Raw genomic sequence first — 8,446 nt, forward strand, 5'->3', positions numbered from 1 at the left:
GGAGTCTAGTGGGTTAGAGCAGGTGTGGGGGGCTAGGAGCCAGGACTCCTGGGTTCTGTTCCCAGCTCTGGGAGGGGAGTGGGGTGTAGTGGTTAGGGCGGGGGCAGGGGTGGGGGGCTAGGAGCCAGAACTTCTGGGTTCTGTTCCCAGCTCTGGGAGGGGAGTGGGGTGTAGTGGTTAGGGTGGGGGGCTGGAGCCAGGACTCCTGGGTTCTGTTCCCAGCTCTGGGATGGGAGGGGAGCGGAGTGGGGTGTAGTGGGTAGAGCAGGGGCAGGGAGCCAGGACTCCTGGGTTCTGTTCCAGCTCGGGGAGGGGAGGGGAGGGGAGGGGAGGGGAGGGGGTTAGAGCAGGGAGCGGCCCCCCCGGTTCAATGGGCAGGGACCGGATTCCCCTGCCGGGGCTGCCCCTGGTCCCCCGGTGCCGGCGGGGCTGGGGGTCGCCCCCGAGGGGCAGGCCGTGGGGCAGGCTCTCCCTGGGGAGCTCTGGGTGCCCGGGAGCCCCGGCCCGGCCCGGCTCAGCTCGGCTCGCCCAGGGGCCTGATCCAGCCCCCGCCCGAGCCTGCGCGAAGTTCGGCTCTGCCCGGTGGCGCCAGCGGCGGCAGCGAGCTCCCGGCTGGGGGCAGACACGGAGCCCTGCCCCACATACCCCGTGTCCCCCCAGAGACCGTGCCCCCCCAGAGATCCTGCCCCCCCAAAGACCCTGACCGACACACCCTGCCCCCCCCAGAGCCCTGCCCCACACACACCCTGACCCCCAGAGACCCTGCCCCCCGCACACCATGCCTCCCCAGAGCCCTGACCCACAGAGACCTGCCTCCATGACATCCTGTCCCCCAGAGACCCTGCCCCACACACCCGATGCCCCCCCAGAGCCCTGAACCACACACACCCTGCCCCCCAGAGACCCTGCCCCCACACACTCTCCCCCCACATCCTGGCCCTTAGAGACCCTGCCCCACACACACCCTGACCCCACAGCGACCTGCCTGCCCCCCCACCCTGCCCCCCAGAGCCCTGCTTCCATAGAGACCCTGCTCCACACACACACGCTGCCCCTGAGACCTACATCTCCCCCCTCAGAGAACCTGCCCCATGCACACACACTGCCCCCCAGAGACCTTGTGACGATGTGATGATGTGATTCAGCAGGGAGGGGGGAGTGTTGACCTGGGAATGTGCCCTGGGGAGGGGAGACCTGAGAGCCTGTCACCTGAGCCAGGAGGGGGAGGGGGAGGTGACACCTCTGCCCAGGAATGTGGATGGAGGCTGCAGCAGGGAACCTGCTGGGTGGGTTTAGTTTCAGTTTGGGGCTGGGTGGAGGAACACAGGGAACCCCAGGGCTGGGGTCTAAGCTCCCTGCTCCCCCAGAAGGACTTGACTGAGGGGTCCTGGGTGTCCCCACAAGCTCTGTTTTGGACTGTGTTCCTGTTGTCCAATAAACCTTCTGTTTTACTGGCTGGCTGAGAGTCTCAGTGAATCCCAGGAAGAGGGGTGCAGGGCCTGGACTCCCCCACACTCCGTGACAACTGGTGGCAGCGGTGGGATCTACTGCACCCCGTGAACGGCGCTTCCTGCAGTAAGTGACTGGGGAACAGTAAAACGAAGGGGGATTGACGGGGACCAGGCGTGCTGAAGATTCAGAGAGAGACGGTTTCAGGGGGCGGTTAACCCCTGGGAGTGTGTGACCAGAGAGAAGGACTTTTGCAGTAACAGGGTCCCCCGGGGGATTGCAGCGAGCGGTCCCAGGGGTGGAGGAGTCTGCAGCTCGACCCTGGCAAAGAGGTGGTGACCTCAAGAAGGACTGGGACACTAGGGGCTTTTCCTGGAAACCGTGGACAGCTGCCCGGCCTGCGAGTGGCCAGCCGGGAGATGTACGCTAAACGCCTTAAGAGCGACCTGGTGGAGCTGTGCAGGCAGAGGGGGCTGCGCGTCAGGAGGTCCACCAAGGAACAGCTGATTGCCCAGCTGGAGGAGAGGGATCGCTTGGATGACCCGATCCCTGTCCCTGAGGGAAGCCGCCCGGCGGACGCAGCGTGGGCCCTGGGGCCTGACCAGGCTGGGAGGGGTCAGACTGCTGCCCAGGACACCCCGAGACCCTTCCTACCTATGCCTGGGGGAGGGGTTGTGGGAAGCCCAGCGAATACCGAGGGCCCCCTGACCCCAGCAGCCAGCAGGGGATCCTCCCAGCGGAGCTCCCCATCCCTGGAGCGGATGCGGCTGGAATGGGAGAGGGAGAGGAAAATGAGGGAGCTGGAGGATCATGAAAAACAACGTCAACATGAGGAGAAACAACGTCAACATGAGCAGGAGGAGAAGGAGAAACAACGTCAACATGAGCAGGAGGAGAAGGAGAGGGAGCGTCAGGAGAAGGAGAGGGAACGTCAGGAGAAGGAGAGGGAACGTCAACATGAGCAGCAGGAGAAGGAGAAACAAAGACAGCATGAACTGGAGCTGGCCAGGCTGAGGAGCAGTGGGGCCCCGGCTGCGGTGAGTGAGGGGGGACCCAAGACTGCAAGGAGCTTTGATAAGTGCTTCCTGGCCCAGCGGAAGGAGGGGGAGGACATGGATAGCTTCCTGACGGCCTTTGAGAATGCCTGCGAGCTGCACAGGGTTGACCCTGCAGACCGGCTCCAGTTCCTCACCCCCTTACTGGACCCCAAAGCCGTGGAGGTCTACAGCCGGATGACAGGGGCAGAGGCAGGGGACTATGAACTGTTCAAACAGGCCCTGCTCCGTGAGTTTGGGCTGACCCCCGAGATGTACCGGAGAAGGTTCCGGGGTCAGCGTAAAACGCCTGAGGTCACCTACCTACAACTGGTCAACAGGATGCAGGGATATGCCCGCAAGTGGACAGCGGGGGCCCAAACTAAAGAGGACCTGCTTGACCTGTTTGTACTGGAGCACCTGTATGAACAGTGCCCTTCCGACCTGAGGCTGTGGCTGGTGGACAAAAAGCTCGCGAACCCCCAGCATGCAGGGCAGCTGGCCGACGAGTTTGTGAACAGTCGGTCAGGGGGTAGCCGGGAGGAGTCCCAAAAGAACAGGCCCCCCCCGATGCAGAGAGAGAGTCACCATGGGGCCTCCCAGCGGGGAAATAGGGAGAACCCCCTCCAAAGGGGAACGCCTGGTGTCGGGCCCCTCCGACCCGTTCGAGGGGACCAACGTGACCTGAGCTGCTATCACTGTGGCCAGAGAGGCCACGTACGGGCCCAGTGCCCCGGGCTCCGGGACAAACTGAGCAGACCCAACCTACCCAGGGTTAACTGGGTAGGGACTCAGCTGGACGAGGGGCAGGCGACCCAGGAAAGGGGGGCTACCAGTTTGCCACCTGCTCAGGAGGGAAGAGTACCCCCAGCCAGCCCCGCCAGAGGGCTGGAGGCTCTGGACTCAGGGTGCTCGGTTTACAGGGTGGGTGCGGGGCTGTCCCTCCGGAGAGAGTGCCTTGTTCCCCTGGAGGTGGATGGGAGGAAGGTCAATGGATACTGGGATACGGGCGCGGAGGTGACGCTGGCCCGGCCCGAGGTGGTGGCCCCAGATCGGGTGGTGCCCAACACCTACCTGACCCTGACGGGGGTGGGCGGGACCCCATTTAAGGTGCCCGTGGCAAGGGTACACCTGAAATGGGGGACCAAGGAGGGCCCCAAGGATGTGGGGGTACACCACCATTTGCCCACTGAAGTTTTGATGGGGGGAGACCTAGAGGACTGGCCAAGCGACCCCCAGACCGCCCTGGTTGTGACCCGTAGCCAGAGCCGGCGAGGGGCACTGCGACCTGACCCTGGGGAGGGTACCACACTGGAGGCGCGAGACCCTACTCGGGTGGGGAGGGAGCGCCGAGGGGCACGGCTCAGAGAGGCTGCGGCCTCAGACCTGGCCACGGAGGGGGAACCGGGCCCCATCCCTTCCCCAGCCGCTGAGTTCCAGGCCGAGTTGAGGAAAGATCCCTCCTTGCAGAAGCTCAGGGACCTGGCCGACCTCAGTGAGGGACGGACCATGAGGAGAGGCTGCCAGGAGAGGTTCCTGTGGGAGAAGGGGTTCCTGTACCGAGAATGGGCTCCCCCAGGGGAAGGGGAGTCCTGTGGGATCAGGAGGCAGCTGGTGGTCCCCCAGAAGTACCGCCGCAAGCTCCTGTCCCTGGCCCATGACATCCCCCTCGCAGGGCACCAGGGAATCCGGCGCACCCGGCAGAGGTTGCTACAGAACTTTTACTGGCCCGGGGTCTTTACCACCGTCCGGCAGTATTGCCGATCCTGTGACCCCTGTCAGAGGGTGGGGAAGGCCCGGGACAAGGGGAAAGCGGCGTTGAGACCTTTGCCCATCATAGAGGAGCCTTTCCAGAAGGTGGCCATGGACATCGTGGGGCCTCTCAGCAAGACGACCCGGTCGGGGAAGAAATACATTCTGGTGGTGGTAGATTTCGCCACCCGCTACCCCGAGGCAGTGCCCTTAGCTTCCATTGAAGCAGACACCGTGGCAGATGCGCTCCTGACCATTTTCAGCCGAGTGGGGTTCCCCAGGGAAGTCTTGACAGACCAAGGCTCCAACTTCATGTCGGCCCTGCTCCGGTGCTTGTGGGAGAAATGTGGGGTCCGGCATGACTCGGCCTCAGCGTATCACCCCCAGTCCAATGGGCTGGTGGAGAGGTTTAACGGGACGCTAAAGATGATGCTGAAAACCTTTATGAACCAGCACCCGCAGGATTGGGACAAGTACTTACCTCACCTGCTGTTCGCGTACAGGGAGGTGCCCCAGGAGTCTACCGGATTTTCCCCGTTCGAACTGTTATATGGAAGGAGGGTGAGGGGCCCCCTGGACCTGATGAGAGACGAGTGGGAGGGGAAGGCCACTCCCGATGGAGAGTCAGTGGTGGAGTATGTCCTGACCTTCCGAGAGAGACTGGCTGAACTCATGGGCCTGGCCAGGGAGAATCTGGCCAGAGCCCAGAGGAAGCAGAAGGTCTGGTATGACCGCACGGCGCGGGCCCGTGCCTACGCCACCGGGGATCAGGTGATGGTTCTCATCCCCGTGAGAAAGAACAAACTACAGGCCGCCTGGGAGGGCCCGTTCAAGGTCGTCAAGCAGCTCAATGAGGTAAACTATGTGGTGGAGCTGTCGAACCGGGCCCACCACCGCCGGGTGTACCATGTGAATATGATGAAGCCATATTATGCCAGGGGGAATGTGGTGTTAGCTGTGTGTGGTCAGTGGGAGGAGCAGGGAGATGACCCTTTAGTAGATCTATTCCCTGGGACCAGAGCTGGTTCCCCCCTGGAAACAATCCCCCTCTCGGATCAGCTCACCCCTGCCCAGCAAGCTGAGGTCAGGGGGGTGCTGCATCCGTACCGACAGCTGTTTTCCAACCAGCCTGGACGCACTAATCTGACTGTCCACCGGGTGCAGACAGGGTCGCACCCGCCGATAAGATGCTCCCCCTTCCGAGTCACAGGGAAAACTGCTCAGGACCTGGAAAGAGAGGTCCGGGACATGCTGGCTTTGGGGGTGATCCAGCCATCGGCCAGCCCTTGGGCCTCGCCGGTGGTGCTGGTCCCCAAAAAGGATGGGTCAGTCCGGTTCTGTGTGGACTATCGGAAGCTCAATGCCATCACTGTATCGGATGCCTACCCCATGCCCAGGCCGGACGAGCTCCTAGACAAGCTGGGAGGAGCTCGGTACCTTACCATCATGGACCTTACAAAGGGCTACTGGCAAGTGCCGCTGGATGCAGATGCCCGGCTGAAATCGGCCTTTATCACCCCTCTGGGGCTCTATGAGTTTCTGACCCTGCCTTTCGGCCTCAAGGGAGCGCCGGCCACCTTCCAGCGCCTGGTGGACCAGCTCCTGAGGGGGATGGAGAGTTTTGCCGTGGCGTATATTGACGACATCTGTGTCTTTAGCCAGACCTGGGAGGACCACGTGTCCCAGGTTAGACAAGTGCTGGACCGACTCCAGGGGGCTGGGCTGACTGTCAAAGCGGAGAAGTGCAAGGTGGGGATGGCTGAAGTATCTTACCTGGGCCATCGGGTGGGGAGCGGCCGCCTAAAGCCGGAACCGGCCAAGGTGGAGGTGATCAGAGACTGGCCCGCTCCCCACACCAAAAAGCAGGTCCAAGCCTTTATTGGGATGGCAGGATACTACCGAAGATTTGTGCCCCACTTTAGCGCCATAGCCACCCCCATCACTGAGCTATGCAAGAAGGGGAAGCCAGACAAGGTGGTCTGGACCGAGCAGCGCCAGGAGGCTTTCCGGGCGCTGAAGGAGGCTCTGGTCAGTGGCCCAGTTCTAGCAAACCCAGACTTTGACAAGCCCTTTGTGGTGTTCACCGACGCCTCCGACACGGGACTGGGGGCGGTGTTAATGCAGGAGGATGAAAAGGGGGAGAGACACCCCATCGTGTACCTGAGCAAGAAGTTGCTACCCCGGGAGCAACACTACGCGGCCATCGAGAAGGAGTGCCTGGCCATGGTGTGGGCCCTCAAGAAACTAGAGCCCTATCTCTTCGGGCGACACTTCACCGTGTACACCGACCACTCTCCCCTGACCTGGCTGCACCAGATGAAAGGAGCCAACGCCAAGCTCCTGAGGTGGAGCCTGCTCCTGCAGGATTACGACATGGACGTGGTCCACGTGAAGGGAAGTGCCAACCTGATAGCGGATGCGCTGTCCCGGAGAGGGGGCCCTGAACTTCCCCAGGTCACTGGTCACAGTGACCCCGCTCAGTTCAGTCTCGAAGGGGGGAGAGATGTGAGGATGTGACGCAGCAGGGAGGGGGGAGTGTTGACCTGGGAATGTGCCCTGGGGACGGGAGACCTGAGAGCCTGTCACCTGAGCCAGGAGGGGGAGGGGGAGGTGACACCTCTGCCCAGGAATGTGGATGGAGGCTGCAGCAGGGAACCTGCTCGGTGGGTTTTGGTTTCAGTTTGGGGCTGGGTGGAGGAACACAGGGAACCCCAGGGCTGGGGTCTAAGCTCCCTGCTCCCCCAGAAGGACTTCACTGAGGGGTCCTGGGTGTACCCACAAGCTCTGTTTTGGACTGTGTTCCTGTTGTCCAATAAACCTTCTGTTTTACTGGCTGGCTGAGAGTCTCAGTGAATCCCAGGAAGAGGGGTGCCGGGCCTGGACTCCCCCACACTCCGTGACAGTGGGGCACAAATCTTCGGTAGTATCCTGCCATCCCAATAAAGGCTTGGACCTGCTTTTTGGTGTGGGGAGCGGGCCAGTCTCTGATCACCTCCACCTTGGCCGGTTCCGGCTTTAGGCGGCCGCTCCCCACCCGATGGCCCAGGTAAGATACTTCAGCCATCCCCACCTTGCACTTCTCCGCTTTGACAGTCAGCCCAGCCCCCTGGAGTCGGTCCAGCACTTGTCTAACCTGGGACATGTGGTCCTCCCAGGTCTGGCTAAAGACACAGATGTCGTCAATATACGCCACGGCAAAACTCTCCATCCCCCTCAGGAGCTGGTCCACCAGGCGCTGGAAGGTGGCCGGCGCTCCCTTGAGGCCGAAAGGCAGGGTCAGAAACTCATAGAGCCCCAGAGGGGTGATAAAGGCCGATTTCAGCCGGGCATCTGCATCCAGCGGCACTTGCCAGTAGCCCTTTGTAAGGTCCATGGTGGTAAGGTACCGAGCTCCTCCCAGCTTGTCTAGGAGCTCGTCCGGCCTGGGCATGGGGTAGGCATCCGATACAGTGATGGCATTGAGCTTCCGATAGTCCACACAGAACCGGACTGACCCATCCTTTTTGGGGACCAGCACCACCGGCGAGGCCCAAGGGCTGGCCGATGGCTGGATCACCCCCAAAGCCAGCATGTCCCGGACCTCTCTTTCCAGGTCCTGAGCAGTTTTCCCTGTGACTCGGAAGGGGGAGCATCTTATCGGCGGGTGCGACCCTGTCTGCACCCGGTGGACAGTCAGATTAGTGCGTCCAGGCTGGTTGGAAAACAGCTGTCGGTACGGATGCAGCACCCCCCTGACCTCAGCTTGCTGGGCAGGGGTGAGCTGATCCGAGAGGGGGATTGTTTCCAGGGGGGAACCAGCTCTGGTCCCAGGGAATAGATCTACTAAAGGGTCATCTCCCTGCTCCTCCCACTGACCACACACAGCTAACACCACATTCCCCCTGGCATAATATGGCTTCATCATATTCACATGGTACACCCGGCGGTGGTGGGCCCGGTTCGACAGCTCCACCACATAGTTTACCTCATTGAGCTGCTTGACGACCTTGAACGGGCCCTCCCAGGCGGCCTGTAGTTTGTTCTTTCTCACGGGGATGAGAACCATCACCTGATCCCCGGTGGCGTAGGCACGGGCCCGCGCCGTGCGGTCATACCAGACCTTCTGCTTCCTCTGGGCTCTGGCCAGATTCTCCCTGGCCAGGCCCATGAGTTCAGCCAGTCTCTCTCGGAAGGTCAGGACATACTCCACCACTGACTCTCCATCGGGAGTG

The sequence above is a fragment of the Natator depressus genome, chromosome 7 (genome assembly GCF_965152275.1).
Source record: "Natator depressus isolate rNatDep1 chromosome 7, rNatDep2.hap1, whole genome shotgun sequence".
In the NCBI taxonomy this organism is placed as follows: Eukaryota; Metazoa; Chordata; order Testudines; family Cheloniidae; genus Natator; species Natator depressus.